General features: G+C 43.0%; 1 protein-coding gene across 2 annotated transcripts in view; it reads right to left on the reverse strand.

Moving 5' to 3' along the window:
- The window catches only part of plxna1a (plexin A1a), a 259,997-nt gene extending 249,126 nt beyond the window's left edge, over window positions 1-10,871 (reverse strand). The window contains exon 1 of one of the 2 annotated variants that reach the window (XM_065961309.1): window positions 10,686-10,871. The gene's annotated coding sequence lies outside the window, so the exon portion shown is untranslated. The remainder of the gene's footprint in view (window positions 1-10,685) is intronic. The other variant, XM_065961310.1, reaches the window with a different exon arrangement.
- Window positions 10,872-26,642: the final 15,771 nt, after the last annotated feature.

The raw sequence follows: 26,642 nt of genomic DNA on the forward strand, positions 1-26,642 counted from the left end.
CAAACCCCATAGCTACATATAAAACACGCTGACTCTAACACACTCGTAATATTTCATCCGACCAATTTCCCCGAAACCACATACATAAACAGTCGACCTCACGCGCACACACAGACACATGCAGCAGGGAACAGACACGTGCACCGACATGCACACACACAGAAGAAGAAGAGTGTAAAAGTGTGTTTATGCAGCGAGATGGCTCCATTTCTCTCATTAGGGAGAAGAAGCTGCCTGCAGGAAAGCCTCATCTCGTCAGTCTGCTGAGATCTCTAAAAACCAACAGTACTAGTAGAGAGAGAGAAGAGAGATCAAGAAAAGAGGAGAGAGAGAGAAAGAGAGAGAGAGCGACAGAAACAGTGAGAGAGAGAAGAGAGAGATCAAGAAAAGAGGAGAGAGAGAGAAAGAGAGAGAGAGCGACAGAGAGAGTGAGAGAGAGAAGAGAGCGAGAGAGAGAGAAGAGAGAGTGAGAGAGAGAGAGAGAGAGAGAGAGACAGGGAGCGAGAGAGAGACAGAGATAGAGAGAGAGAGATAGAGAGCGAGAGCGAGACAGAGATCGAGAGAGGAGAGAGAAAGAGAGAGAGAGTGAGAGAGAGAAGAGAGTGAGAGAGAGAGAAAAGGAGAGAGAGAGATCAAGAAGAGAGGAGAGAGATAGAGAGAAAGAGAGAGAGAGACAGAGAGCGAGAGAGAGAGAGATAGAGAGAGGAGAGAGAAAGAGATAGAAAGAGGGAGAAGAGAGAGAGAGAGACAGAGAGCGAGAGAGAGAGAGATAGAGAGAGGAGAGAGAAAGAGAGAGAAAGAGGGAGAAGAGAGAGAGAGACAGACAGAGATATCAAAGTCATGCAGCAGCTACAAATGAATAAACTCACAAAGAGACTGAATGGAGGAGTAAGTAAAAGAATCTTAAAGGTTTAAAAGTAGTAAACCTTCTGTATCTTCAAATACACTCATTTGACCTTTTAACCTTCAAATTGGAATTTAATGCCAGACTGAAAACCACAACAAGAGTTCAAGGTGATGAAGATCAACTTGAACAACATGACCCAACAACAGCAGACCCCACAGAGAACAACCACACAACACCTGGAGGTGAAACCAAAAAAATTAAGTTTCAGACATCTTAATTACATTTAACTCATAATCTGGCAGCCATGTCATCTTTTCAATATGCTGCAAGTTCTAAAGGATCTCTCGATCACATTGTCTTTAAAAGTCAGGGCTACAGCAGAGATGACTTCAGTTTTTATTTTGAGCAGAGAATGACTCATGTTAGTGAGAGACAAAAGTGATTCACCTTAAATCACTACAGTCTTCTGGGTTTAAAAAAAACAAGAAGAAGAAGAGGCTGAAAACATGGTGGAAACACAGCAGGTCGGTGGCCTAGTGGTTATGTTTTTAGTCTGGTCTGAATAAGAGTAAAAATGATGCCACGTTAAAACAGTTTTTAAAAAGTCCTTAAATAAACAAACCTCTTAAAAATCTCTTCATGGGGTTAAATCAATTCAGAGAATCCTTTGAGAAGCTTTCAGAGCCGTGTAAATATCCCGCTGGATGAGAAAATAACAGAAAGCGAGGCAGAAGGGAATAAAGAGACAGGGAAAGAATAACACACTTAATAATAGCACGCAATCCTAAGCTGTGAAGATAGGAAAGAAAGAGAGATAGGCACAAAAACAGAGAATAATAGACAGCCCCATTAAGCCGAGGTTATTGAGTAAATTCATCTCACTAGACAAAAGCTTCTCTCCTGTGATTGTGTCGCTGCTGCTTCCACCAAACCTCCACACTTTCTCTCCAATTTTGGGTCCATTTGCAACCCCTCCGCGTCCGTTAAAAGCTAAATTACCCGTCTGCGTTTTGCCTTAAAAATGGTTTTCCATGCATCACCACCCTAGAAAAAGGTAGCGGTACGCAGAGCGATTTCGACGGCCGAGGAGACGCACGAGCGCTGCCGCTTTCACGCAGGAAACCTTCAGGTGCCTTTAAATGGATTTCAACATGTTTTTTGACCCGGCGGTTTTACTTTGTTGCGAGGGGAGTAGAAGCGTTTACTATCAACACTACATCGTTTCTGTGTCTTATCAGCCGTATCCTTCTCTCAGACGGAGAGCGGAGGGAGTTACAGCAGGCACAATCGCATAAAAAGACAAATAGAAGAGAAGGAAACAGAGCTGGATTGGCAGAAACCTCGCTCTCATGGGGGCTTAAGCCGAGCCCAGAAAGCTCATTTCTCAACTCCAGCAGGAAGTTCATCCGTCACTAAAAAAGCCAAATCCAGTTACCTACAAGCAGGAGTCAGGCACTTGTGTACCGTACCTTTGCTTCCTTCTCAAAATCTACCGCGAGATAAATGTTCCCCCGGGGGATTTCTGACTCATAGTATCGGCCTCCGGGAGCATAAATCTCCAGAAAGACATTGACAGCAATGATGCCCAATTTGGTGGAAGATCAATAAAACACTCAAAGTCCAATTAATCAAATGCCAAACTTTCTATGTGCTTATGGAGACTAAAGCAAGGATGCAAAACATCTGCTTCTGTGTCCTTGAGAGAAACGCTGAACCTGGGTGCTTCATGATACGAGCCAAGAGACACAAGAGAGGACACATCCCCTCTCTGATCGAACACACACACACACACACACACACACACACACACACACACACACACACACACACACACACACACACACACACACACACACACACACACACACACACACACACACACACACACACACACACACACACACACACAAACACACACACACACACACGTGCAGCTTTGTGTTTGTCTAAGCACTCAATAAAATGAGATGGGGCCTCTCCGTGTGTGTGCTGCTGGGGATGATGGGAGGAGTGTGTCATTGTTCTCGCTGACTCAGCATTTCTGCAGCGCCCCGTCATTCCTGTCATTTCACTGCAGCTTTTGCTCGCAGCTGGGGGGCAAAGTGGGGACCATGCCATGAGATCCCTCTCCAAAATGTTTAAAACACCAGATCCATGGCACTTTGTGTTTACCGTGTGCTTTTCCCCCAGCTGGCAAATAGTTTCTGTTGGCAGCAGGGTGGAACACTAATCATACAAACGCTGCTTTATGTTTGTCACGGTCCGTTTCTTTTTTGGGGGATGAGATGAAATTGAGGGGTTTGAATGTTTTCAGGACTCCTGGGGAGCTTTGCTTGGTGCCTCGGTATGAAGAACGACAGAACTCCTGTTTTCTTTTTCACAGCGGGAGAAAACAAACAGTTGAGTAAGACAATGAAGAGAATGAAGTTACAGCCTCTCGGTCTACAATTAGATTTTCAACAAACGAGGATAAATAAAGTATTTCGAACTTTAAAGGCTTTATATGCGATTTTTTGATCCAGCAGATGTCGCCCTTGAGCACCAGCATGAAACCAAAACAACTTGCGGTGCATTGTTGTGTTAGCATGCTAATGCTAGCGATCTTTATTATGCTCGTATCTTCACACTGCATGTAAATTTACCTGAAATGAGCGTGATCTAGAAACACAGTTAAGCAGTGAGTACAGTATGTTATTCTTCTTTTCTCTAGTCCCTCAATTAAACAACTTTTATACGCGAGGGGAGGAGTCAGCCGGCCGTCCAGGCGATGTAAACAAACTGAAGATAGGACTCTGAAAGCATCACAGACAGTGGGACTCGGGTGTTACACCCATTGTAGACAGTCATGACTCAGAGTTATTTTCAGAGGATAAACTTGATTTCTATTATATTTAAGTGTGAAAAATCACATATAAAGCCTTGAAACTGTGTTTTATACTTTTCTGAGACACCACATTTTTAACAAAAACACATCTTGCATGTGCCTTCAAAGTGCTTTTACACTGCAGGTCACATCTACACATTCACACACTGATGGCAGAGGTTTCTATGTAAAGTGACCTAGTCATACACACTCATACGCAGAGGAAGCAGCGGGAGCAACTTAGGGTTAAGTGTCTTGCCAAAGGACACATCGGACGTGGCTGCAGGAGCTGGGGATCGAACCCCACAAACTTTCTGTTGAGAGACGACCGACTCTGAGCCACAGCCGCCCGATTAATATCAGTGACATGTTTTTCACAGGTAGATTTTCCTTCTTCATCATCCTCCATTTCTTCCTCTAAATTTGACCCAAAAGCACAACAGTTAGCATCATGTTAGCCCGCTGCACTTCGATGCGCCTTAAGGAGCCGAGTCATCAAAACAAGAAAAGACAGCAAAATGAAAACATTAAAGTGATTCACCCAAATGAGCAATTATCATATTTCAACTCTCTCTTTCCACCATCTCTCTCTCTAATCACTTCCAGAAAGACCACAGTTTGCGTTGCACAACCTCATACTCAGTGCCTTTGTGTCTTCCCGCCCGCTCCTCCTCCTGAGTCGTCTCATCTGAGTCACTTTGTCAGAAATACTGACTCTCTCTCTCTCTCTCTCTCTGCCTCGCTGCTTCCAGCTCCCCTGTCTCTCTCCTCTCATTTTCCATTTTAGAAAAATGTCGCCTCAGTTGTTTTCTCCACGACTTCACTATCTACTTTCTCTGTAGTTTGTTTTTCTTAGTTAATAAAGGCCAAAGCACAAAATACAGCTCGCTCAGTTTGAAGTATTTCAGGTTTTTATTGACGTTTTCATCCCTAAACAGTAGGATATTGCAGTACATACAGGATAGGAACAAGAGAACCCTTGTCTGATAGTATTTGAAGGTTTTCTGATCCTCCGCTCTTTATACATGATATTAGTTTGAACTTACATCTTGCAGCTCCACGTTTTTTTTTCTTCGAATAATTGCTCAAAAGTTGGACAGAACTGTAACATCTGTCGCTGCCTTCCCTTTAAACTTTTCACCCCGACAACATTCCAGTTTTCTTCGTCCTCTTACATCCGCTCAGCTCCCCCTCCCTCCCTCCTTCACAGAGACAGAGCGTATACAGCATAACAACACTTTCAGGGACCTCTCGTATCCCTCCTCATCCTCTGCTCTCTCCTGTGTCCTTTACCATCTTTACACAAGGAGTCAAGGTCGGGTCAAGACACTCTTATAGTCGTGCTTCTCAACAGGCTGCAACACAGATTTTGCTCCTGTGTACAAACTGCAGCAGGTTTTCTTTTTTTGTTTACATTTCTTGAGTCGTGGTGGCGCTGATGACCAAGTGGTTGGATTGCATGCCCCATGTACAGAGGCTGCTGTCATAAGGACGGGCAGCCCCGGTCTTGTCTTTCCCAACTCTCTCTCTCTCTCTGATTTCTGACTCTATCCACCGTCCTATCGCTCAAATAAATGCAAACGAAGCCCACAAATATATATGTAAAAATAAAGGTAAGCCTGCAGTGCAAGTTATGAGACATCATGATTAGAAATGTAAGTACATCAACTATGAAGTATTCAGAGAGTTTCCTCTCTCTCTCTCAGTCTGCAGAGGGGCGTTCTTTTTACAAAGGGCTTTACTGTACATGGGATTGCCCGGGGAAAAATTCAAAATGAACAAGACGGATGAAAACCATTCCTCTCAGAAACCTAACCGCAGTCTTTTTTGGCTTCTATGGTGATTGAGATCTGGCGCTGCGAGGCCCAAATTAAGTTGTCAATATTACTCTTCAAATCAAACAGAGGGTTAGAGTGTGGTGCTGCAGTTTGGCCTGCGCTTCCCCTCCTCTGCCACCTACCTTCCTCTTTTACCCTCTTGCTGTCCCTCCCTCCCTCCCTCCCTCCCCTCCTGCAAATCTACAAGATCTGGGGAACGTCTAACCAGCACTATAGATAACAGAAGACAGATCTGCATCTAAGAGCCATGTACGGAAAAAACAAGACGGGAGAGATCTAACTTTGACCTTGGTCCAGCGCTAAATTTACACGAGGAAGGAGGGAGGGTAAAGCGGGGATGTCAGAATGTGTATATGTGTGTGTGTGTAAGAAATATGGATACTTGCTGATTGGACTAATGTCGAAGAAGAACAGGAAACGCAAAGAAGTTCAGTAATGCTGGTTTGTTCAGCAACACACACACACACACACACACACACACTGATTATTTTGCTGCCTCAACTGTTCAGACAGCGCAGAACATAAGGCAGAAATTGGCCATTTGGGACAACAAACACAAGCTGTATGTTCCGCAGCAGCAGAGGAAAATGGGTTGCTGAAATTCTTTTAATTGCTGACAAAACAACTGCAGAATTATCCTTGCTCACACTCGGAGAGGAAACAACTCCCCCGCACACCCACCCCGCTGTTCTGTCTCACTCTTAAAAAACACCAAACTCGGATGCTTTAGCGACAATCAAAAAAGGTCCTTGCAAGTCCTATTTTGAACACGGGGAAGTGAGTGTTTGCAATCAGTCGGTGTGTAAAAAGTGTCTGCCACCTCCGTCTTGTGGTTACCTGTCACATCTGTGCAGCCGCCTGAGCATCTCTGCCTCCTTACAAGAGAAACTATTTCAATCTGCTATGCCCTGTTTGATCTGCCTCGGCCTTTCACTGCAGAGGCTGCATCAAAACGATGTGGGTAACTTAAAAGCTCCATCGCTCTCTCTCTCTCTGGCTCTCATCTTCTTTCTCTCAGCCTCTTTCTCTCCGTCTGTTTTTGTTCAGACAGAAATTGGATGTTGTGAACACTTTGTCACTGCCTCATCAGAAATAGAAGCAAAAAAAAGAAAAGAAAAACAAGACAAATTGTCTCCTCTGCTGCAGCATCACCTATACTCATGTTGAGGTCACTCCAACAAAAGTGTCAAGATTTTCAATTGTGCAATGTCTGTACTGTTAGATACTAAATACATGATGTGAAGAGGCTCCATATGAGTTATGTGATCAGTTGAAATGATTGCGAATATGATACGATACGATAATGATCGTTGAATATACACTCAGCCAGGTTGGACTAGGGCTGGGCGATATGGACCAAAACTCATATCTTGATATTGATTAGCTGAATGGCGATACTCGATATATATCGATATGTATTTTATTAACAATGAAAAACACATGGAAAAATAAACTACCTGTTTGTGAATTTAAAAAGTAATATTATAAAATAAAAATGTTCCTTAAATACAATAAAAGAGAGAGAGAGGAGGAGCAGGGTTAAGAAGGACAGACAGTCAGTCATCATCAGTGAGATGAGAAAAAGGTGAACTGGCACCTCTATAACGTTATTTTAATGCATCATAAACTATATCAATATTAACGATACTGTCTTACCCTATATCTTGTTTGAAAATATATCCATATACCTTAAAGACTTGATATATTGCCCAGCCCTAGGTTGGACCCCCTTTTGCCTTCAGAACTGCCTTAATGCTTCCTGGCATAGATTCAACAAAGTGCTAGAATTGTTTCTTTTGATTTAGATTTTAGTCAATATTGAACACAGTGGCTGCAGATTTGTCGGCTGCTTATCCATAAGACGAATCTCCCACTGCACCACATCCCAAAGGTGCTCTTTTGGATCGAGATCTGGTGACATGTGGAGGCCAGTTTGAGTACAGTGAACTCATTGTCATGTACAAGAAACCAGTTTGATTTGATATGAGCATTGTGACATGGCGCTTTATCCTGTTGTTGCTATTCTAAAAACCGTCAGTATCATTATAATAATCTCTCTTTATGACTGACAAAGAGAAGGTAGAGAGAGCAAAACAGCCTGTGAGCACCCCATGGATTTGAGTTCAAATTGATTATGTAATTTAGTGGCAATGTGTCATATTTTCATTTCAACAAATCTGTCACTCTTTTATTTGATTTATCTGGGCTGATCAGATAAATGGCCCTTTCAAAAGCGGTTAAAACACTCGTGCTTGAGGTGGGATTCAAACTGCTTATTTTGCCGTGTAATATCAGTTTACTTGGCAGTCAAGTCCTCAGCAGCTCAACAGGCAGGGAGCGTGCCTCGAACACTGCTGGATCGCTGCTTCAGCTCCCGCTGGGGCCGCCGCTGCAGCATTTAAATGTAGGCACTCTGAATAAAAAAAAAACCCTCAGCTAAATGCCGCTTTCATTACATCCTATATGCACTCTTTATGATAGCACACCCTTCCTCTGGGTGTTTCTCAGATGGAGTGAGTTGAAACTGCTTTATCAATCTGCTTTATTGTCATTCTCCGGCCGTCTCTCCTCCTTGGTTTTATTTATTGCAGGCATTTGAGGCTTGACGCAGGCGGACCGCGGGGTGCACAGTCGATTGTCTGCAGCGCTCAGCTCAGCTGGTGCCTGAGCCACTGAGCCGCTGAGGGAAACTGACACAATACCAACCCCCCACACACACCCACCTGAGCCCCCTACACACACACACACACACACACACACCGCTGCCTGGCATGCTAGTGAGCCCACAGAGTCCATTCTCACTTCTAATGTGGCTCATAACACTCAATGTCAAGGAGGCTCCAGAAGGAACACACTTTAGCCAACAGTAAATTAAGTCACATCAGTTCATCTAAAGAGCACTTTAGTCATTTCCATCAGTTCATTTAGAAGGAGTCCTACAGTTTCAGCGATGACGGCCAAGCTATGGAGCCAGCCTGAATCCCGAAGGACAACACAGCTCATTAACAACGCAGTACATGTTCATGGTTAAATCTAACGCCACGGGATAAGAAACAATGCCAATGCACATTGCACAGAGAAGAAGAAGAAAAAAGGATCCCTACTTTTGTATTCAAGTTGTTCAACTGTTGCAAAAAGCTAAGGGTAATGCATTACAGCTATTTGGCCAGGGTTATAAAAAATACACATTTGACATGTCGACATGACCTTTTGCTCTCACACATGAAACAAACTCATACTCTATTGAGTGAAAGTCAGATCTTTGAGCCCTTCAAGGTACCTCAATCACGCTGCTATTTCTGCACACAGATTACATAAGTGTAGTCAGATCTTTTGGAGATGGAAAATCGCAACGAAGTGCGACACAGTTGCTTTCACCTCCCAGGACAATTGTGACTCTTTGAGGTTGTCTTCCTATGTCTTTCTGTGAATGTGACACAGACAGTCTCTGAAACATAGAAAGGTGGATACATAGAGAGAGAGAGGGGGGAAAGGATGATCTCCACTAAGAACAAATTAATAATAAAAGACTCCAAGAATAAACTAGGTAATTAGGTTACAGGCAGCTCAAAGCGCATGCAGCAGGAGCTATCATCGGGGGTCTTATGATTCTGACTCATTCCAGGCTCAAACCTTTGAAAAACAGAGTGTGTCTGCGGGTGAAAACGGGAACTAATATGTTCCAGAGTCATTAATGTCGCTACAACTATGCATGCAGTCACTTTGCATGTCACGCCTCGGCCCCAAAGTGGAGGTGATGTTCAGGGTTTCTGCCTTATCAACGCGTCCCAGCACAGGCACACACATACATCATCAGAGTGAGGGGGAGAGAGAAGTCTTTCTTCCCCCTCCATACATCTCTTTGCATCTCCTCCACAGCTCCCACATCATCTCACACTCATCCTCGCAAGTTCACCCGGGAGAGAGATAAGACGGAGAGAGAGAGAGAGAGAGGGAGATGAGAGGAGATTCAGAAGCATGCAAAGAGAAGACTCTCTCACACACACACACACACACACACACACACACAAACTCAATCTAAAGAGATTTTTTTTTTTTGCTTCCTTGGCAGCCAAACTGGTGGCTGGGCGCCCGTAGTCTCTCCAAATCAGCCTGTCTGCCTCACCTACGCATTTCAAGTCAAAAATTCATAAGGTGACACAAAACTGTCAGAGCACGTTGATGCTACTCCAAAATGATGATGCTGTGCGTGTGTGTTTAGGTGTGGGTGGGGGACGGGCACACACGCACACGCACACACACAAACACACTGACAGGTCAAACATTCTGCACACTTACACACACTTTAAAACATTTACATCTTGTAAACAAGCACAAATAGGCACCCAGCTGCATACATTTACAAACTCACACACACATAATCATCTGCATGGAATGTATAGGCAGGTAAGTTCAATCGGTGTCTTAAGCGCAGGTGCAAAGATGGTCAAATTCTGTGTTCAGTCCTTTTTTGCTCTCACAGAACAATCAGCACCCACAGCCACACATCTTCAACTCTACTAATATTCTTATTAGGGCTTGTGTGCCCTTAAGCAGAAGCTTTATTTGTGGCTACAATTTATGACCAAGCCCACAGGCATCACTATACCATTGCGACAACAATTCCTGTAATACTCCCGAGATCTGAAATGTACCAGATAATGAAGCTGGAACATTTGGGAGACACGACATTCAACCGATTCGTTCAGCCAAGTGTGCAGCCCAATATCCGCAGCAGAATGTCACTGATGTACACGGCAATTGCTTCACCTTCAACAACTTGGCCAATTCCTCCCACAAAAACGAGGAGGGACGTTCAGTCATTTCGAGGGTGGGGGATCCGCAACCTCGGCGTGCGTCTGCCTGCTTCCCCCTTCAAGTGCGCAAAACAAGCCAAGCGATGTGACGAAGCGCAAAAAAAAATCAAACAACAGAACGCCCGATTTCTCCCCTAACACAAACTGGTCCATGTATGATGGGGACGAAGACAGTCAGAGAGGTACGGAGAAGGACAAGGAGCGGGAAAGGGGAAGTGAGGGGTTCGGAGAAATGTCACAAACATTTCGGATGTAGAGAAAAGGCTCCAAACCCAGCAAGGAGACGATTAACAACCACAAAAAGTTTTGGCTGTACTTACTTATCAAACAGCCCATCGCCTCCGTCCTGCTCTGCATGGTTTTTTTTTAGGATATCAGAGTTGCAGCAGAAGACATTTCCATTCCCGACGGGCTCGTCAGACAGCAGCAGCAGCAGCACTGGTTCCAAAAGCTCAGCTCTGCAGTTCCGTGCGCACAGGAGAGCAGCGCTCAGCATGAATGAGAGAAGAGCTGCGGTTAGACTCCGGCATCCCCTGGTAGAGGGAAAGCGAGAGAGAGAGAGAGCAGAGAGAGAGGGAGAGAAAGGTTAGTGTCATGAGTGCGCCCCCTGGCTGCTGTAGCAGGTTACAGCGGATCACCAGGCGCATTTCTCCGTGGCGCGTATAGGTGGCAGCATTGGACGCGGGGCAGGCTGCGGTACCGTGTGCTCTCGCGCTGCTTCTGGTCCGATTCAGGCTCATAAATGACATGATAAAGGTTGTTTTAATGGCAGCAGAGTCTTTGATGTATTCCTGATAGAAGGCTGCGTCAATTCAGCCTGATTGACTGCTCCTGATAATGCATTCAGAGAGACACCGCACTGTTTTCATGTCGCATGCTGCTCACAGTGTGTCTGTGTGTGTGTGTGTGTGTGTGTGTGTGTGTGTGCGCATCTCTATGTTTACTTATGTTCTTCTTTGTGTTTCTGCTGTTTTTTGTCTTCTTTTATGTCAGGGCATGCTTGTGTGTCAGCATGTATGTAAAATGTATGCATTTGTGTTTACTACATCAGGGTCTGTGCATGCATATGTGCAAATCATGTGTTTGTGAGTGTGTGTAACCTAATAACGTGCGTGTGCGTCTCTATGTGTGTGTATTCAACAGTGTTCTCTTTTGAAGGTCAGTTCCGTTGAAACTTCACAGATCATCTCTATCGACATCGTTAGCCTTGTCCGTTACTTCACCAAAGACAACATCCTGCTGGAGCTCATTTAGAGAATAAAGATCCATGTTGACAAAGAGGTTGATTGAATTTTTCAATCCTCGGATATGAACAACTATTAATATAAAACAAAAGTGTTTTTTTCTGAAGGCGGATCTGAAACAGACACACTCTCAATCATCATTTCGATGCCTTACTTTTCGAGTTGAGGACAGCGCTCATCAGACTCTGTTAAACTTAGAGAGAAAGGGGTGTATCTCATTATTATTGAATCCATAACGTAAAAAAATAACCCAGATAGTCCACTTGTGACTGGCTCACTAAAATTAAAAACTTAAAATCAGAATTAAACGTGTACAGTCTAGGAAAATACTTATTGGCTTATTTTTCTTAACAGGAAAACTGTAACAGAGTTAAGTCCAAAGTGTTAGTTGTATTAGTCCAAAGTATTAGTTTGTATTAAGCTTAAACGTGTGCATAATTAGGGGCGTGTCCTTTGAATGATAGGTAGGTACTGTTAATCATCTTTTAGCGTCAATTCAGCTTATTGGAATCACTGAACTTGACATCATAGCTGCATGTGTAAAGGATCTTTTTTTGCCTTTTGGATAATAAAACTCATGAATAAAATGACACCTGAAAAGGATGTAATTTCCCCTCATGACATCCACTGTAAGTGTTTAAATACAGGGAAGGATTTGTGGATAGTAAAGAAAAAGGTGGGTTTTTTTTCTGCTCGTATACAAAGGATTGTGTAGTTTCGGACTCCTGAGCTGCCGGCTATGACCTTTGCGGTCCCCTTGTGCAGATTAAATGTTGACATTCCTGCCCATATTAGTGATGACTCGAGAGTTTTCATACAGGGCGACGGGGTGTCAGGTGTCCCTCCACACAGACACAGAGGATGTGGTTACACAGATGATACTCGGGCACTCAGATTACAGAATGTGAGTGTGTGTGTACAGTATGTGTGTGTGTGTGTGTGTGTGTGTGTGTACAGTATGTGTGTGTGTGTGAACCTGCTTACTTCCATGGTCTTATGTGGCTCCATGTAGCACTGCAGGTCACAGAGTTCATTTGTCATCCTCAAGACCTCTTGAGTCATCCACCTTGAACTTATTTTGTTTGTATAAATTAAATCTTTATCATTAAAGACAGCATTGAATATTTAGTAAAAAAAGAGAAAAAAGAAGAAGCCTTGTTTTTGGTTCAAAGCTGTTCTCTGTCAGCTCAAAGTTATGACTGCTTGATTGAGTGCAGAGCTAACTTCTTCAGAAGTTGGTCTCAGTTGAGTGAATAAAACAATAGAAGAAGATGATATGCATCCACTTTTATGTTTGCTTTGCAACGATCACTCACTGGTTGTTACACTAGAACAAAAAGAAGTACATCTTCTTCCATTAAAGCTGACCTATGATGCTGATCCCCATTTTACTCACATATAGTGTTACAATGATGGATGCCAAGACTAAACATGGGCAAAGTTCCAGATCATGAGGGAAACGTATGTTGAGTCCCCTGTATGAGTCTACAGGGGGCGCCAAACAGCTTTTTCTGCAAATCACGCGATAGTTCCCCGATATGAAACCAAGATTTTTACGAGACGTAAGCCATTGAGGCCTCTTACATAGACTCTCATCTCCCAGAACAAGAGAGCAGCCCTCCCCTGGCAGCCTGGCGGCCTGGCAGCCTGGCGGCCTGGCAGCCTTGCAGTGTTCTGCTACCCGGAAGGCTTCCTGGGAGCTGACCAATCAGGGGAAAGTGGGCATGTGAGGAGGGGGGGCCTTAAAGAGACAGCAGCTGAAACAAACCGTTTCAGGCAGAGGCTGAAATTATGTTTTTTTTACTGACACCAGTGTCAGATAAATAAGGAGGTTGTTGAGCTGCACATTATGCAAAGCTGCTCTAAAGGTTTCACAGACTGACAACATGAAAGGTGAACATGAGGAGAATATGGGATCTTTTTAATAACTAGCTTTAGGGGGTACATTGGCTTACATCTGGAAAGATATTATATCATGGTACCTTGTCAAAACGGCATCCTTAAAACACTACAGCAGCTTTCAAAGTGGCACAACTGCTTCTAGAAAACAAGCAAGTCATTTCTGCCTCTATTATAAAGTGGCATTAACTTATTTTTCATAATCATATTACAGATTTAAGTCCAGAATCCGCTCTCTTTCCATCCGCTGTCCACCAATTCTTCAGAAAAATATCCTTCTTTTTATCAGCTAAATGCTCCACAATGATTCCATCCTTGTTGGTTATTATTTGTTCCTTTTATGGCTATAGGAAAGAAGTGTAAAATGTGTTCATCCCAGTTATTTTCACACTGTCAGCAGCTGCAAACAAAACCCCTCTTTTGCTATTATGCTGATTCGTAAGCTCCGGCCCTCAAATTCATGAAGGCTTACTGCCAGGGCAATGACTCTTACAACTCACTAATAACAAGAAAATTCCTAGAGCCTCAGCTATCCAAGGGTGAGCTAGCCTCAAAGGGAGAAAGCAATCTTTAATGCTGTCAAGGAGTAAGTGCGTCCCTCATTTGTTGAGAGTGTGGATCATGCAGAGGCAGGACTGCAGCACACAAACACCACCTGTTGCTTACTGGCTTAAACTGTGGTGTGCTGCTCAGTCCAAGCCACTTTGTTTGTGCACAGCAACAACTCTGTGAACGGAGAACAAACACAGGATTTCTGTTTTTTTCAGAAAACTCACAGTTTGGAAATTTACTTGGCCTCGAGATGTTAAGTTATTTGATTAAAGGGTTTTAAGACTACATATCCAACCTTCATCCAAAACATTACAAGTTTTTTAAAAGCTCTGCATGGGGAACAGGAACTGTGGAGTTGGGGGATGGGGGGGGGGGGGATTCTCTGTGGGTTCATCACCAGTGACAACTCTTAGAATGATTTATAACTGTGATGTTTAATTCCCCACAATTTACCCAAAAAGGTGATGCTATGTCCACATTGCCACTGTTACAAATTGGGAGTGTCTATGAGCATGCTAACTACAAGGTAAGGTGCAAAGGGACTCTGCGACAGACAAGAGTCTAGTCTAGAAAGGGCGCAGTCAAGCTAGCAAAGTTATCCTGTACTGTGCTTAAGCACCTTGTCCCCCCTCCCAATTCCCCCCACTGGTCTGCACTCACACTGCTCCAGGACTAACCGGGTCTGAGCATGGTTACCTCTTGTACATAAGGTTGTAATACAACACATGCATGGCTTAATGTTATTATGAAGCCCAAGTTTACAAGACAGGCAGACTCCAGAAAAAATGAAAAATAAAAGAGATGCACGGTAGAGTCCGCGTCCGCACATCAGGGAACAACTCAGAGAACATGACAGCTACTTTGTGTCTTATTTTGAGTCACTTTAGTCAGATGCAGCCAGAACACTCTGGGATTTCTCCATAATGAAGGCTTTCCACATCGTGCATGAACTGTACCGTTCTGAAGCACACCTCTTCAAAGCGTGCCAGGTCCAAGGAGGTTTGTCATGCTTGAGCACGGATCGGAGCGATCACACTAGTCAAACGAACTGGACTTTAGGGGTGAAGTGTGCTTGGGCACGGTGCGGATTACATAGTGCGAGTGCACCTTTAGAGACTGTGAGCCCTGTAGTGAAGGTTGGATCAGATGCCTTTCATTGGCAGAATGTAATGGGTGGGAGGGAAGACCTGGATTAAAGATTAGGTAAGAGGGAGGCATTTTTGTCAGAGGTGCTATTCATAAAAAAACGAAGTAAACACAGTGATGTTAACAGGTAGTAATTACAAAGTAAAAGTAGTCACCTAAAAAGGTAAAGTGACATCTGTATAGTGTAAGCAAAGGGTCAGCATGGTGAACGATAGAGCTCAACAGTTCAACAGTTCATCAGTCTTGTTGCCTGCAGGGTCAGTTTTTCCCCTGAGCGCGGTTCTTCAGGACCGGATGACAGCACAGGTGTTTGGAGACGTTGGCTTTGATGTTTTTTTTTTTTTTTTAAATTGCATGAACATGAACATTATAATTTTTTTCCCCTTTTCAAACAGACTTTCCAATTGGAAGTTGAATCAGCCAATCAGCTTGTTTGATGTGCAGAGCTGTGCATGGGGTTTTTTCATACTGCACGTTTGCATGTTGACTCTTCAGTGACCTCCACAAACTCCCCTCTCTGGTAGATCAGCAGGGACAAAAAAACATGCATATTTCTCAAGATTGAATTCCATCCAGATGCTGTCTCAAAACACGCTTTTTATAATATATTTCCAACACACTACCAACAGAAGACCCATCCCTTCCTGTGCATAAAAGGATTAGTCCAAGAGCAGACAGCAGCCAAACAGACATTTCTACAAAACTGTTGTTGCTTTTGACTTTTAAAGTGCAGATTTTGAAGCGAGCGAAATGGCTCTGCTTCTGTCATGGGTCTTGGTGTGCGTGGCTTGTCAGCATGTAGCTGAGCATGGTGTGAATGAAATGTCCTTTGATCAGCTTACAATCTGTATCTCGTTTTTTTTTTTTCTGCTTTGCTAATATCTCGCTCCATCTCTGCCACCTTCCAGCAGAGCCTTGATCAACAACGTCCATTTCATCCCATAAACGCCGGCTGATGCCAAATCATAATTAAAATCTCCACGGAGAAGCGTCTGAAAAAGGAGCTAATTAGGATTTTTTTTTTTTTAAACTCTGCTTGTTCCTTTTTTCCCCGTGCTTTTAGACACAAATCACATTAACTCCATTCATATTTCTGAGGAGGGTCGAGGTTCCTTCATGCGATTGTCTGAATCAGGCACATTTTTCCGTCTCAGTTTGTTGTGTTCCCCCTCACCTGATTCTTTGTGTTATTTTTTTTTTTGTTTTTTGATCTGTGATCAAATTGAAGCGATCCTCTACTCAGAGCAGCAGCAATTACAGAGAGAAAGAGAACGAGCAGTGGATGGGGAAACAAGACATGTGAGCAGGAGGGGGACGGAGAGATGGAGAGTGAAAGGAAAAAAAAAAGAAGATGCTGGCAATCATTGAGAAAGAGAGAACAAGAGTGTGGGTAGTGCAGCAGCTCAAAGGACAAGCAAGCTTCTTTGCATTTGTTTTGTCCCTGCTTGTTCTTTGTTGTTCACATGATGCACACCCACGCACATTGCACAGGTGGAACCACACACACACACACACACACACACACACACACACACACACACACACACACACACACACACACACACACACACACACACACACACACACACACACACACACACACACACACACACACACACACACACACACACACACACACACACACACTGAATAGGCTAAAAGGTCAGACTTCTTCCGAGCTTCCATCCTTTTGTCTCCTCTGGATGTGTCTCTAATTACAGCTCGGTCAGTGATGAACAGCAGTGTGAGGCTGCTAGTGCTACGGCTAACTGGAAGCTTGTAACCTTTGAATCTGTGCAAGTGCAAGCAAGACGGCCAATGAGTGACCGCCGTCAGAGAGAGCACAAAGAGAAAAATGGACACACGACTACACGGGTTGATGTTGATCTCTGGTCATCCATTTTCATATTGTTTGCATTGATCACCGTATAGGTAAATGATAGAGTTTGAAAATGAGGCGCAACTGCGGTCTGAAAATAATCTGTTATGTACTAGAGTTGGCGTAGAAGCTTATCAAGACAGTTCAGGAGAAGGCACGCGGTAATCCTCCTGAACCATGACCTGCTCATCCACTGATACTGTTTCCAATGATCCGTCAGGTTAGCATGTTGTACACCTGCTGTACAGTGTAGGTGCTACTGAATTGCATTTCCTTTGTAGTGTTGGTTTCACATTTTAAATCTGCAGCTTTAAATTAATAAGTTTGCATTGTAAAAAGAAATCTGCTTTAAATTGAAGCTTTTCCAATCACCGTATTGGTTTGTTGTGGTGCAATTTTTTTTTACATTTGGCACGTACCCACATTTGAGAAACACTGCTTTAGCTCAATGAGTGTAAATAACACCTGTGAGCTTCCAAGAGAGCCGGAGACGTTTTTCTCCTCATTTTATTCCAATTACACTCTTTGATGCACGGATACACAAACTTCATCAGATCACTTGATTGAGTGTTCAGACAAACCGCTTATTTGGACACTTCAAGTGGAAGGAGTTTACTGTTACAGAGATGAGAGTGATGCTGTAGTTAGCATGCTCGTAGACGCTGCTTGGTATGGAAGCAAAGCACAGTTAGGACTTTTAATCTGTATCGCTGCCTCTCCCACAATGTGAGCTCAACTTGTGCATCAACAACGCGTATGAGACATATTCTAAAAGCTTCAAGTTTAATTTCATGTCATCTTAGTTGCGTCTCCTTTGCTTGCAAAAGTTTGACAGTCGTCATGATTGTAACACAACTCATTTTGGTATAACCAGCGCAAGGGTTCAGAGGGAGTGTGGGACAATGTGAGTCTGGATGACACAGCGGAGAAGCAGCAAAATGAAAGTGTTGTGTAAAAAAAAAAAAAAAAAAAAAAAAATTGTGTTGATCATAATTGCCGGTGGTGAAATTGCTGGTCTGTATTTCCCTCTAAAATTTTGCTGTGCGTCACCGACCGCAGGAGCTTCGGCATCTGCAATTATTTCTCTGGGAAAGATTTCGTTTAGACTTCAATATCACCTCCCTCGTTGTTCCCCCCCCCCCCTCTGTTCTATTCCTCTTCCTCCCACTTTTACCTCCCCCCCCCCTTCTCTTTATCCCTTGCCTCCTCCTGCTCCGGACCAATTTGGGGTGGCGATGCGAGGGTTATCTAAATGCAAAGTGATGCTGTAATAGCACTCAGGAGTAAACAACTACAGAGACCAGGAGATGGAGGGAGAGGTAGAAGAAAGGAGGAGGAGGCATCAGCAGGAGAAGAGAGGAGGAGGAGGTTGTATGACAAGCAATATGAGAGATAAGGAGAGGGAGAATAAATAAATACAAGAGGTGATGCAGCGGTGAGAGATAAATTGGGCGATGATCGGGGAAAGAGATATAAGAAAAGAGGGGTTGGACAGAGTGTGAAAAGAGAGCAAGGAAGAAGAAGGAGGATGGCGAGAGTTAAGAAAAACAAGGAAAACAAAAACAGCAGAAAATTGAGGAATATTGTGCAAGAGAGAGAGGTCTACGGTAAAAAGGAAAAAATGGGTTGTTCACCAGTCAATCTGTGTGTACGTTTACCCTGACAAGAACTGCTTCTTTTAAACCAGGACGCTTAACTCTCAGAACCGAAGCAGGAAGTCTAATGACATTATTACAGCACAGCTAAACCACTCGAAGGAAAGGACGAAATACATTGATGTCAAAAGCCATTTCCACATATGCACTCCTGAAGATTTCTAGGAGGACTGGAGGACCCCTGTACTCCTCTTGATCTGGTAGTTCACACATGCACCTCACAGTGAGAGACCTTACTGGTCTGATGGGAGGAGTGGTGAGAGTGTCTCCTGAGGCCAGATATGACGTAAAAAGAATGACACAGAAGGGGTAGATGATGCAACAGAGTCCGCTGTGCAACACTTAAAAGACAATATTTACCGATATATCGATGCTCTGTGTAGTTCAACAGAATCACAATATCGACTAAAGAGTGGAGAAGAACATACTGGAGAACAGAGAACATAACGCAACAGGTTCATTATGTGCATGGAGATCTTACTGGTCATGTTTGTTGTGCCTCTTGAGTGGGTAAATGTGTGTAGTCTTTAGAGGTAGAAACAAATGGGGAAAATGCAACAGATATCTCTATCTTATTCGTGCAAAAAGATGAAAAGATGAAGAAAAAGATGTCAATCAGATCTCTGTTGTCATGGCAAAGCTGATATCCAGAGAAGCGTGTTGTAAGTAACACTAGAAACACACACACTGATCACTCTCTTTCTTTTTGGCCTTTTAGCTCTTCGTGTGGAGTGGAGGAGTCACCCTTTTGGCCTCTGCAAACAACCTGATTGTCTGTGTGTGTCCCGGCCAGAGTGTTAGCATTTAGCTCATTGATTTCCTTCAGTCAGTCGCTGTGATTAAACAGACACAGGAGCCCAGACCTGTATTGCTAACAGCACGTCTTCCTCTGCAGCAGGGCACAGGGTCTTAAGTACCTACTCATTACAGACATCCTCTCATAGACCTACATCTAACATACTGTCACTATTTATGTACTTGTTGACAAGGCATGAATAAACCATTGGACTCTAGTTTCAAAAAGAGCAAATTATTATTTTCAGTCAACATTACTGGATTATGTATTGTCTTCCATACAGCAGGTGTTGACTTGAATGCTTACAAAGATGGTAAGGTGCTGGCTAAAAGCAAACTTGAGGCAGTATCAATTTTAGTTTTTTTTTTCAGGAAAACCTGAAGAGAGACGTGGAAGTGGAGGACGACATGCAGCAAATGGCCTAGGTTGGATTTGAGCCCACGGCCGCTGGAACAAGGACTGAAGCCTCTGTTCATGCAACATAACCCCTCGGCTATATGGCGCCCCGTAATAAGATTTTTGTTTTACTGTAAACTAAACTACGCTGTAAAAGGAAAGGCCCAACCAGAGACAGGAGTTGAAAATTTATTAAAGCTATCGCAACACATCAGTTCTTTGGAGCCATGTTAAAGTGCGCTGTATGATTTAATTTAACCATATAACCACACAGGCCTTTTTTTTGTACCTCCAATTTCCACATAGTCAGTGCGCGCTGGGGTCCATCAGCGCCAGCTTTAAACTGCTTTGGACGGCGGGCACCCTCGCCCCACTGGATCTGTTTGTGGAATGTGAACGCATCCATGTGCAGCTGAACACTCATCACAGGAGAACTACAAGATCACGTGGGATCTTTCTGAGAATGATCTGTTGTTCATTCTGTGCCTGTTTTGACATTTGAAATTGACCGGACGCTCTGTGCGTTTTGTTGTCTGACTTCCTATCTGGGTCGTTTTTATTCTAGTCCAGCTGGACGCGTACTCCGTCGTAAATGGACTTGTGGCGTGTTTGAAATGGAGCAGAGTGTAGTGGCGCTGGTGACACGCTCCAGACTGGGACTCCCTGAAAAGCCTTTTTCTTCTTACTTAAGAGAGGCACAACCAGACTTTACATTCATCTAACCTACCTTCTTTTCTGTTAGAGAACTTTTAAATAAACCGTTGCCAAGTGACTACAAATCATACACTTTAACACTGATGATAATTGTATATTCATTTAGCTTCACCTGAAATTCGACGAAGAATGCAAAACAGAGTTCCATCATGTTACACAAAAACGACCCTCATATCCCCCTCTCTTTCAACCCTCTTCCATCCTTTTCTGTTTAACATTTCTTCGTACATTTCATGATTGGTTTTTAGCAATGTGATTCACCTGACAGGCTTTAAATCCACACTTTACGACACACAAATGTTCAGTTTGACTTCAAACTTTCCCAAGGCTGACATCAAACTCACCCTGAATTTCTCTTTATATTTTCATAGCCTGTTAGGTGACAAATGATGTGAATGCGACCGCATGGATGTGAAAGTCAGAAACTTCAGAACCCAGTTGAGTGTTAGTGCCGGGCTCCTCGTGTTGAGTCACCCAACAGATAACTCCCCCTTCACTTATTCTCTCTCATCTTTTCAATCCGTTTACAAATGATATTCAGATCCCAAGGTCTCATAACATAGACTTTTTCAGAATATAAAGGAGCGAGGTTGCCGAGAAAGAGCTCCGACCTTACGTTTTGTGAAGCTTCTCTAAAGTTTCCCGTCACCTCTTTTCAGAGCCGTTTCACTTGTTACAACAGATGGTCACAATGATGTACCTTCACTTATGACGGCAGTTTTTACACAATAGAGGAGTCATAAAAATGCAAACTTATTCACAAACCCCTATGTGTGTACCTTATGTAAAAATGTTAGCGCACACCGAGTAGGAAGAAACATGTCAGGGTGAAAAGTGACATAAAAGATTGGTTTTCTATGAGACAAAGAAATGCTCCTCTCAGGGCGAGGCTACTCAGCCTTTACCGTGTCCTCGCCAACTCTCTCTCTCTCTCTCTTCAGTCATCAACATACAAGAGTCATCTAAACTGTTTAAAACTTTGTTTCAGAAGCCAATATTTGAAATAGTTGACTTGTGTTGACTAACGTCCCCCTATTTCTCTATGGAAATTCATAACGCCAAGTGGACTATAATCTTTTTTTTGTTGGGGGAGGGGAGGGGGGGCGGTTCATTAGTCAACAACCAGAAGTAGCTTTGACAACTCACCCTCATCTGGCAAATACATTATACAAATTGTTTAAATCTGCACATATCTGCACGTCTTCTCAGCCAGGATTTGATCACATGAGCTTCTGTGACATCTCACTGCAAACTTCAGGTGTGTGGTCTCCATGATCCAATCTGCGCTTTAATTTGTAACAAATGTTTCATGTCATGTATGTCTTGTAACCTGCTACTGGATGCTTTGAATTTCCCTCGGGATCAATAAAGTATCTATCTATCTATCTATCTATCTATCTATCTATCTATCTGCTCAGAAGAATGTTAGGGCTGCCACACAATCTCCTGATCTCCTGTTGTGTAATTTCACAGGGCAAATCAGTATCATAGAGACTGAAAATATTTGTTATAATGGGTGAACATTAATTCAGGGAGAAATCATAAAAAGAAGAAAAGAGCAGGACCAGGAGTAATCTGACCTTAACTTTACTTTGCAGCCGACGTTAGCCTGATAAGTACTTCTGCTAACATTACTGCTTATTTAAGTCTGATGGAGGAAGAAAGTTAATGTATTCCAAAAGCCCCTCTCTCTCTCTCTCTCTCACACACACACACACACACACACATTACATTTCCACTCTGTGTTACTCTCTCTACCGTTCTCTGGACATGTAATGAATGAAAGTGAGTCGTGAGATTTCGTCCATTACAAACTCTTTCAGGGAATTAAAAAATTTAAAAACAAAATCCCTCCTGTGCGGCCCCCTGAATTGTAACACAAATTAATCCCTCTTTTCCCAATTCCATCCTTCGGCCCCTAGCTCCCCTTTCGGAATTATCCCTTTTCAATTATGTCTCCCTCCTTTTCTCATTTCTAGACACCATTGGAAATATCAATGGTGATGAGAGTAGAGAGGAGAAAAGAGGAGAGGAGTGAGTGCGTTATTAATTGCTGTGATGTGGATTAGATGTGAGCATCGCCAGCACCCCTCCACCTCCCTCTATCCTCCAATCACATTTCAATTAATAACAGTCAGCCAGGCTTCGCCTCAAGATGTGCAAGCAAGATGATTGGCCTGCCAGTCAGAGCTGCTCGAGAGCATTTACAATTTGTCACCAGTTTCCTCTTTCTTCATCTGCTTTCACCGTCACTCACTCTTGTTTCTATCTCGCAATCTTTTTCCTCCTCACCCCTCGTCCCCCCACCCTCTCTCTCATCTGCTTCTTGACCCAGGTGTCTTTTCTGTATCCTCAAAATCATGCCACATTTCATCCATTTATTCATTTTTCCCATGATAGCCTGGTCAGCTTTCAAAAGGACCGTCTAGATTTGTGTGTGTGTGTGTTTGTGTACAAATGGGTTCCTTAAGAGGTTTTCTCTCGCTCAAGATGACATGCAACTTCAAAAACTGTCCTCCTGCAACACATCTCAAATGATATGAGAGACAAAACAGCCATTTTCTATTAAGGCCTGCAGGCTCTTTTGATGACCTGCAACACAGGACTAGCTTGCACTGAAATAACCACACACACACACACGTCATTTCTCTCTTGCATCCCCTCCTCCTATAGCCATCTTCTCTTCCAGCTGTCTCTCTCTGTGTTGGAGAACATTAGAGGCCTATGAGGATTGATGGTAACACTGTTTGTCACTTATTTTTAGTGTCTATAATCCACTATAAGAACACAACTCTAATAATTCCTCTTAGAGGAATTTTCATGAACACGTGTCAGGTGAGTTTTGTGTGAGCTTGGGGTCTCACTGCTCTAAACAGTCTGCTTCTGCCAATCTCCCCAAAGACCAGGTGAGTTCAGGAACCTGTTACTGAACCAATCCCTTTAACATCCTGAATACTGTACAGTGTGCATGAATCCTGCAGTAATGTAAACCCTCACTACTGGACCCAGAAATCAAGAAAATGGTGGAATAATTCAGGATTGCATGATGCTCTTACAGGAGTTAGAAAATTGAATACAGACACATTTTGCTGTGTGGCATTTGAATAATATCGATAAAGTTGATCTTCATACTACACTCTTGCTGGAGCTTCTTTTCTTTTTAGAGATTTATTTTTGGGCTTTTTGTGCCTTTAATGTAGAGATAGGACAGTGGATAGAGTCGGAAACCAGAGAGAGAGAGAGAGTGGAGGAAGACATGCGGAAAAGAATCCACAGTTGGTGGGATTCGAACCTGGGCTGCCCGTCCGAAGGACCACAGCCTCGACACATGGGGTGCACGCACCAACAGCTGTGCCACCAGCGCCCCTTGCTGGAGCTTTCTGACCTCTTCAAGCATTTCAACCTCCCTGCACCTTGGTGAAGTTGTGCAAGAAAATCCTACTCTGCTTCTAACCATCCATCAAGTTTCTGACGCTTTACGACGGGTCGCTGTGGCAACAGGTGAGGTATGTCAACCCTGACTCACTCCCTCACACACACACCTTTTATATTTGTATCAGACAAGAGAGGACGACAACATATTTTCCTACTCCAAGTCATTCCTAAGAAAGAAGTGACAACGTTACTTTTACATGTTTTCCAATTGCTGCACAACATGGAAAACACTCACAGTAATCAAATTTAGTCACTGTATTTGGTACAACAAAGAACTGAAGCAGAGATAAGTATTTTTATGGAAATCATGACTTGAAAGGAGCACTATGTAGTTTTGGGATTTAAATTTTAAAGTTGGAGAAGTGACTTTTTTACCTATATTTTTTGAGCTAAATGCGCAAACTTTACTCAAAGAAAAAATGGGTCCCTGGAAAACTGTTTGGAGCTAAAAAGCTACCAGGAGAGTTCCGGTTTCACTGTTGCGGGCTCACCACCATAACTTCTCGAATAGCATTTTATCTTCAACATTTTTTCCAGAGTTATGAACACCACAGAATCTGTACATTTCTCAAACTTTCCCATGTCTCAACCAAACCTCCATAGTGCACCTTTAAGTTTCAGGTAGTGACAGAGGCCTTTAGCCAAGCACCACGGGCAGTCACTGATTTTCTTTTCTATATATTGCATCCATTGTTGGTTCTCGTTCTTCCTGCCACGCATACGTCCTCTCAAATACAGTGATCACTCTTCTCCCGTCTTTGAGAGACTCAACAAAAATCTACTAAAGCGCCTTCAGCAACCATTCTGGTGTGTTTGGAAGTATGAGTGCTTATCTGACAGAGGGGAAATTATTTTTTCTGCCAATTTTTTGATACTTCACTACTTGTTACTGTGTGTCTGCAGATTATTGGAAAAGCATCAGAAACATTTTATTAAACCCTTTAGCCTCTCCTTTGGTGTTTTTGTTTGTAGCTCATGTGTTGGAAGGCAGCTGCTGCGGGAATTACAGCAGACTGAGCTCCTCGACCTGTGTGTCGGAGGTCAGACATGTTTAAAGATAGGTCGGTTACTCAGGGCGTTATCATGCTTATTAAAGCAGCCAATCCAGCTGTGAGTTTGTAGTTTCCAGCTCTGAAGGAGATACAAGTCTCAGATAGATCTTTGACTCCTTATACTTACAAAAGAACAGATAATTTATCTTCTCTAACATCATCATCATGACAGTTTTTCCCAAAATAACAGCAAACTAAGATCATTGTGCATCTTTAACTTTTCCAACAAGCAATAAGTAATTCAGAGTGGCTGTGGTCTTTCCTGCATCGTTGAAATCACATCTGCACAAACACAAGCTTGCTGCTCTCTGTTTTTCTGCACAGTAAGCTGCAGAGAGCCCGAGAACATCTTTGACATGTAGTTATCTCACCAGACACGGCTGGGAAATTGATTTTTCTCACATCTCGGGATGGAAACGACAAAGAGACAAATCAATTTTTGTTTTTTTGTTTATTGGAACAATTGTCTCCTTTTTCCAATATGACAGATGCTGTACGCCTTTCTCCAAAAAAAACTGCAGACAAGTCACAAGACTCCATTCAGAGAAGTCTTGTCATTATAAATTAACTACCGAGCTGTTAAAAAAAAAAAAGAAAAAGAAAGAACCAGTTTTGCAGAAAGATTAGATTTTAAATAAATCAACAGAGAAATCAAAGACAAACTGTTAAGGATTGGATTGTACCTGACTGTAGTTAGAAGCTTTTCCTCTTGTGTGCACCTCCGCTACAAGCTCTAAATACTGACTGGCTGGAATCTGCAGAATCCTACATTTCTAATATTTTCAGCCTTGCTATTGTTGATCACAGTTTCCTGTGTTGTGTTTTACTCTGGAATTCCCATAACAGTCATTAACGACAGGTTTTAACTATGTGATCAAATGAATATTTAACAACACATCTTTAAGCTAAACTGACTACAGATTGTCAGTTTTATGACAAAAATGGAAGCCCCTTGTGTCTAGGATCCCATTACTTACGACGGAGATAACTGCGCTAACAGCAGCACAAAAATGCTAACAGGCTAGCCCAGCTGGTAAACTGTGAACATCATGTAGAGACGCTTAAGTCTTTGCTGCAGCAGCGTCCATTTTATCCAACCCTCACCCTTTACTGCATATCATCTAGGGCTGGGATACTTCAGGTGTCACACAACTCCATTTGATTTGGATTCTTGGCAACATTCTAATTCAAAGTCTATTTTTGAATTAGTACATAGTTCAGGATCTACTCCAGTCATCTGTGAGACTGACTGAATTTCTTGCTGCTCTATTTAGCATTCTGCTGAGTTAAAGAGCTAGCCTTAGCACGTAGCAGGGAGTGACTGATTTGCCAAAAAATAGATTTTTGAAAATTGTGAATCTATTGAAAATCTCACAAGATAAGAACCTTGGTTAAGGATAAGGTGACCGCCATAGACGGGACTCGTAAGGACAAACCGGTTTCAAGACCAGTTTCTGTTGTGGGACAATGAAGTCAGTCATTTCAGAAACTCTGAAAGTGCAGAGGTGT

The sequence above is a fragment of the Labrus bergylta genome, chromosome 12 (genome assembly GCF_963930695.1).
Source record: "Labrus bergylta chromosome 12, fLabBer1.1, whole genome shotgun sequence".
NCBI classification, from domain to species: domain Eukaryota; kingdom Metazoa; phylum Chordata; class Actinopteri; order Labriformes; family Labridae; genus Labrus; species Labrus bergylta.